Source organism: Falco biarmicus, chromosome Z, assembly GCF_023638135.1.
Source record: "Falco biarmicus isolate bFalBia1 chromosome Z, bFalBia1.pri, whole genome shotgun sequence".
NCBI classification, from domain to species: domain Eukaryota; kingdom Metazoa; phylum Chordata; class Aves; order Falconiformes; family Falconidae; genus Falco; species Falco biarmicus.
The window spans coordinates 55,230,711-55,237,306 of NC_079311.1; positions in this window are offsets into that span (position 1 = coordinate 55,230,711).

Sequence of the window (6,596 nt, forward strand, 5' to 3'; positions counted from 1 at the left end):
GACAACTTTTGTTTCTTGATCGCTTTCATATTTTCAGGGATAGAATCCATTTGCGTGGGTACACAGATGAAGTTGGCTGTATTTCTGCTCAGAGTTTTCCAAATCTGTGCTTGCAACTCAGACTTTTCCTGCTTTCCCAAGAGAAAAAATCATGCTGCTGTGCAATGAAGAGCAACTGGAAGTTAACTGACTTAATTTTTGTTAAGAGTCAGTTACATGTGAGTATGAATATAATAGCGCTATGCATCTATGCTTCCCTATTGCAAAAAAACCCTTTAACGTTTAAAAATAACAACATGCAGGGCTGTAGTTAAATATAACAGCTAAAGCAGAAGGAGCGTGGGTACTGCAAAGTGGCTGCTCTAAGAATAGCAGTCACAGGAGATGTCCTGCTTGTCTACAAAGACAATTGCTATTAAAACTAGTTATAATGAACACAGGATGTTTTACAGAAAGCAACAGGCTCCTCATTGCCAGGGGACTACATGCAACAGCATGCTTCAGCTGCCCTGGCCAGCCTCAGCCAGCCGCTCTATCCATGGCCCCAGGAGCCCTCATCAAGCACATGCCCAGATACCCAGTCTTGCCTGATTTGAGCTGTAGGTACATGCCCAGCCCTGTCTGCCACTGTCCTGACTTACTGCTTCTCCTGACTGGACTGTGGGCCCGTGCTGTAGATTGCCGTCTCCAGGCCTGGCTGGCTGCATGTAACTGCGTAGATGTTGGACCTGACCCATCACCGTGGCTACAAAGAGGTTGTTGAGAGATTGTCACCAGCCCTGGTCCTGCTTAGGCACCGCTGGGCTGTGGCCCAAGGAGAGCATGGTGCTGAGGTTGCCATCTACTTCTGGTTCATAGCCCCTTGTGGAGCAACCCACTGACAGATTGCTTTGCAAGGATAATAAAACTAGTTTTATGGGGATGGTAGTGAAACCTCAAGAGATGTGGCTTTTATTCCTTTTGTGTCTTTCAGTCTGCATTGACTAAGGTACAAGCTTACCTTCATCAGTAAAGTAGTATGATAGTGTTTGCACACGCTTGGAAAACACTTCGAGGTTCTCAGATAGGAGATGCTGTGTTGACACTTCACTAGCCTACAGAACCATGAAATTAGCTAATTAAATCCCTTTCTCAGGAAATTCCATGCTTCTTACGAAATAGATTAGGTGACAAATAGCAAAATTCAGTAGGAAAAAGTAGTCCCTATCCTGAGTTTTCTTATGTGAACTCATCTACAGGATAGAAAACAGGGCCAAAATAGGCCACCCTGTTCCTTCTGAGAGCAGCCATGAGTCTTCAATGCAGTTACTCCTACATTTTCAGGAACATAGTCAGCTATTTTGCTGCTGATTTTAACAGCCACTGTTTGCCAAAATTAGAAACTCAAATAAACACGGTACTGTGGTGCTGGGGTGTATGGCCTGCAGACACTTGATAAAAGTAGGTAAGTAATTCCCTGCATTCAAGTGTATTTGCTGTAGTCTGCTGTATTTCAGTGGGCTTCTGTAAATGTGTCACATCTGCTTATATAAATCAGCTTGCAGCACTGAGATCTCCAGTTACCAGATTTTGGAGGAAAACAAGTACAACCTTATCTTGTTGTCTCAATCTTCCAAAAGCCAGAGGAGGAACCCCTCTTTTCATGTACAAAAGGGGATCTTTAAAATACACTATATCCTGTTGAAACACTAGTAAAAAGAAAAGTTTAACTTAAATCTACCAAAGTGGAAAAATTCAAAAAATTAGGCTGAAAATACAAGCCAGATTCCCTAAATCATTCCAGCTTTATCTTAGCTCCCTGTGGCTTTTTGGATTTAATTAACAATTTAAGAGACTTTCTAGGACATTCATAGTCACAAGGAGAGGTTTAAACTAGGTTGTGTCATGTTTTCCCCTGCACGCTGACTAGCATGATTTGTTTCAAATGCTTTTGTAGTTGCTCTTCACGGAGTGTATCTTCATGGCACAAAGTCCAATTCTGCAAAAAACCAAGCTGTCTTGTGCCTGTGAGCACACACATTAGGTGGCCAATGCCTGCAAAACTGGAGCAGCAGGCATGGCAGCCGGTTTGTAGCTGTCCTCTGTGAGAGGGCTCCTGCTGTCAGACAGCTATGAAGTGCAAGGCTGGCATGGAGCAAGCCTGAGCATCTACCTACACGCAGGAATGGCTAGCTCACAGCAGTCGCCGTGCAGGACTGAAGAATGGTTTACCTCGTTCCTTATTCCTTCCATGAGGCTTCTGGTTTCGAAACCAGCAGCAGGCCCCTTTACTAGAGTATTTACTTCATGGCACCGCAAGATGAAAGCTGTTTCTCATGACAAGTAAGATTTCAATATATATCAAAGCACTGCACATGTTCTTGTCCTCCTGGGAAAAACGCAGGTTTGAACAAGTGTCCAGTCAGACACCAAGGGCAAAACTTTTTTATTAAAACAGACCTTGTTGATAGGCCTAAGCAAACAGAGTCTCCGAGTAGGAGCTCAGCAGTAGATAGCTGCAGCTTGTTGCTTTAGTTTATTAAAGGAGGTTATGAAGGAAAATTAATGCAGGCTACACTTACTGGGTGGGAAGTAGTGTCTCAAAAGTTCTAACTCCAGGAGAGCTGGTGTCCTCACAGGTATAGACCTCAGCAAGTGGTAAAAAGGGTTTGTGTAGTCTTTAAGACAAGAGCACAGAGTTAGAGAAGGCCTCATGATGGCCATGTCCAGGACCCTGATGTCACAAGACCTGAGTCACACAATCCCTTCCACAAACCAATTGAGCTCTAGCTGTAAACAAGTTTGGGTTTTGCTCTACTGCTTTCACTCAAAAGCTTCTTCTGAGCCCCCCTACCCTAAAACTCTCAAGCAGCCTGATCTCTGCGCTGCATTTAGCACAGAGTCACTTTATACCTTTGTTTCTATGCCACTATTGACTTTTAAAACAGCTCCTTTCCATCCTGGTGGGCTACTCCTCCAATAGCCTAAATGAGATATTTTTCTTAACAGCAATCCTGTCTTCCCCCTCAGGCAGGCAGGGAAACCCCAAGGAGTACTCAAGTACTGCAAAGGGCAATGACAAAAAGGGCAACTATGCAGGCTTAGAAACAGGAAGCTTAATTATCTCAATTATGATCTTGTTTTGAGATAACAGATGAAGGAGCAAATCATACATGTAGCCCAGAACTGGAGCTATGTTATATGTGCAGTCGCGCTGCTGTAATTGACCGGGTACCTGAGGCAGATCAGGTAAAGAATAAAGCTGAAAATATGCAGATCAACAAAGGTTGCATGACTTATATCAAGACCCAGCATAGGGACTGTGAGCCTATCTGTCTAGTTAATTGTGCTAATCACTTCCTACAGTTCTTTATGGATTTCTCTATTTCAGTCAAGAACCTTTCAGCTTCTGCCCATTGGCAGTCCTGTCAGGCAAGATGCACAACTAAATCTCTGTGTTTCAGACTGTAGCCAGTCACCTGGAAGCACCAGTAACATTAAGTTATCCCAGTGCACAGTTTGGCTTCCAGCATAACAGCATCCTTTTCTGAAGTATCAGAGACTGGACAAGGTGAGCAGTGACTAACTGAGAGCACAGTTGGCTCATGCCCTGAAATAATTCCCAGAATATGTCTTGTTCAAGACTGTCTTGATTGATGCAAGAAAATTTTTCACTCCTTTGGGCTTTTTCTACCTTCCTCTCTCCCATGTGGGGTACAATTGTACAACCCAGCATTGTGGAAATCCTGAGAATGCCTGACCCGAACAGCTTTCTCCTAGTGGAGGCAACTGGGGCTCTGATCTTCTGTTCTCTTGCGGCAATTGTTACACACATTTTCAGTTTTGGAAAACTGAACAGCTTCATAGAGGTGTAGTTTGAGGCTTGTTATAAAGAACCCAAACAACCCTTCATAAACTGTAATATAGGAGCAATTAAAATAACTGATCCAGTGATCTCTTCTGATGTCAAACTGTGAAACCTATGTCAACAGCAGAATGTATGGGAAAGTGGAAATAATTCCCATTGGCAGCATATACTAATCTTCATCTGGCTCTGAAATTTAGACTCTCATGTAAACAGGCTTCTCAGCTGGGAATTCTCCATCTCTGAGATTGCTAAATCAACTTCTGCTCCTGGCTTTGAGCATTTAGCCAGTCCAGAAGCAGACTCTATCCCTGACATCTTCCCCAATACCTCAGCAGGGTCTACACTCTGTGGTTTACTTGTTACTTCACAGCTTTTTAGGAGCACAAAGTGTGTGCGTGGCAAACGTACAGAAAATCAAAGACTGCATGGAGGTCTAGATACATTGCTTTTGCTCTATAAGTTTACAGCTGTCTTGCTGCTTCAGTTATCTCACCGGTCTGAGACAGCTCCATGGACTAGGGCTGCAATATTTTGGAGGTGTACAGAAGAATCCCTCAATAGTTCTTGGCTTCTTATATGAACCAGGAAATTCTTTGAAATGGCAGTGTTTCCTCTGACTTTACTGTTCTCACAAAAATTCTGTGTCCCTCTTGAAAAAAAAATTGTTGGCCATCTCCTGTTCCCTTTTCCCACCAAAAGCTTCTCCTTTCTCAGTGACATTCTCAGGTTTATGTGACTCTTTACCACTATCTGGCTTCTTTGTTCTGCCAGGCTTTACTTTAATGCTCCATGAATACTAGGTAGAAAGAGTTATTTCACCATTGGTCAACTTGGTTTTTTGGCATAGCTGTTGCAAAGCTGGAGCATTGTTAAGACTGACAGTTATCAGTTTTAGATATGGGAAGAGTGTGTTCATCGTCTTACCTAAAAAATGTGATTTCATACACAAATGCAGCCATCCAGTAGCACATCAATCTTCTTACAATTACAAAAAAAAAATCCAATTACAATTAGAATCCTACATTTCTGACTAGCTAGATTCCCCACCTCATCGCAGAAAGCCTTGTTGTCACCAGCTGAGACTCATCTTGGCCCACTACTTAAAAAACACGTGTGTAAGGAATGCACTTAAACCCACTCTTCAAATTTCTACTGCATGTTTTATTTCCTTATGTAAAGTGGTTTCTAACACAGACTGCATGAAAGACATTTCACTTCTCACTTGGAAAAGCCCATTAAGGAAGGAGGGTTGTGAGTAAACAAACCTCAGCTGCAGAAAAAGGTCAGTAAACATAAAAGCCAAAAGTAAATACACTGGAATCAATTAATGTTTCTTTCAAGTCAGCTTTTAACAGTGTTTGCATGGGGCACTTACCTGTGTCAGCTACTTTTTACCATATGGCTGTGTATGGGAGTTGAGTGAAATACTGCAGTGCGCTGTCTATAAAACAGTATTTCAGGGCACACTTGACAAGATGCTGAGGAAAACCAGGATGCCTTGTCAAACCGGAGGCCAGTCATTGAGCTGGGGCTATACTTTTTCAGGCCACGCTTTCATCAGACAATTACAAAGGACAGGGAAGCTAATTTGAACAACAAATTTACAATCAAAGGTCACTTAGGGTTAGAAGGGTCACTTAGTTGATCCCCACCCCCACAGAAAGAAAAGCCAATTTTGAAGTTAGATCTGTTTCAGTAATGTTGATTCTTCACAGTGTAGAGATGGTTTGTAAAATCTTTCTCCTTTGCCTTTTTGTGAAGTAGGAAGATACCAGTTTTGGTGGCAAGCAGCATGTTTTTGTCAGGCAAAGAAAGAAAGTCTGTAAGAAAAGATGACTGCACCATTTCTTAAGAAAGGCAGGATTTTGTTCATTGGCAATCCAGACCTCTAAAAAAGCATTTCCAACTGCTCCCAGTAAGCACATGGTCAGAATCAGCTGACAGTTTTCTGCTATGCAGATGTAAGTGTTGTAAGACTTAAGTTTCAACTGGCCATTAGAAATCCTTCTTCCACTTCAGTCTTTTTCCAAAGCTATTAACTTACCTGATGTTTAGTGTTGCTTTCAGACACGTCTGTGCTAATGGAAATCAAGTAAGTGGAGTGGATTTAGGCTGTTGTTGGTATGAAAGTGAATGTGATACAAAACAGACATAATCTTACTCTCTGTGATCCTAATCACAGTGCAAGCTCTGCAGTTCTGCAGAGTATCTGCAAGTATCTGCAAGTCACAGATACTAAAAATGTTGCTACAAGTAGCAAACCTCAGAGAAACCTACTGCAAGCCCTTAAAATCTATCCTTATTAGCAGAGGTGAGGAATCCCCTAATTTGCCCATTGCTCCTGTGCTAAAATGGCAAATAACTCACAGTAAAGGAGGTCAGGGGACTGCAAAAGTAGTGTTCCTTAATCAGACAAGAATTAAATGCTTAGAAACTATTTTTTTATACCCGCATTGTGAAAAATGGTCTTCCTCAATATTCAGTAGCCTGTTTGATGACTATAAACCAGCGAGTAGATTCTTTGCACAGATTTTCATACAAACATTCCATCAATGTTCACTGAATCTGTACATTTACACAATACAGACACATGCTATTGCTTATGACAGTCTCCCAGCTGGGACAAACTTATGCAGATGAATAGGGGAGGTACATATTAGAAAAGATAATGGAGGCTTCCTATGCAAGGTGTCCACTATGCCACTCCGAAATGAGAGTTGAGAGTGTAAGTATTAAAGTCAGTCCCTAC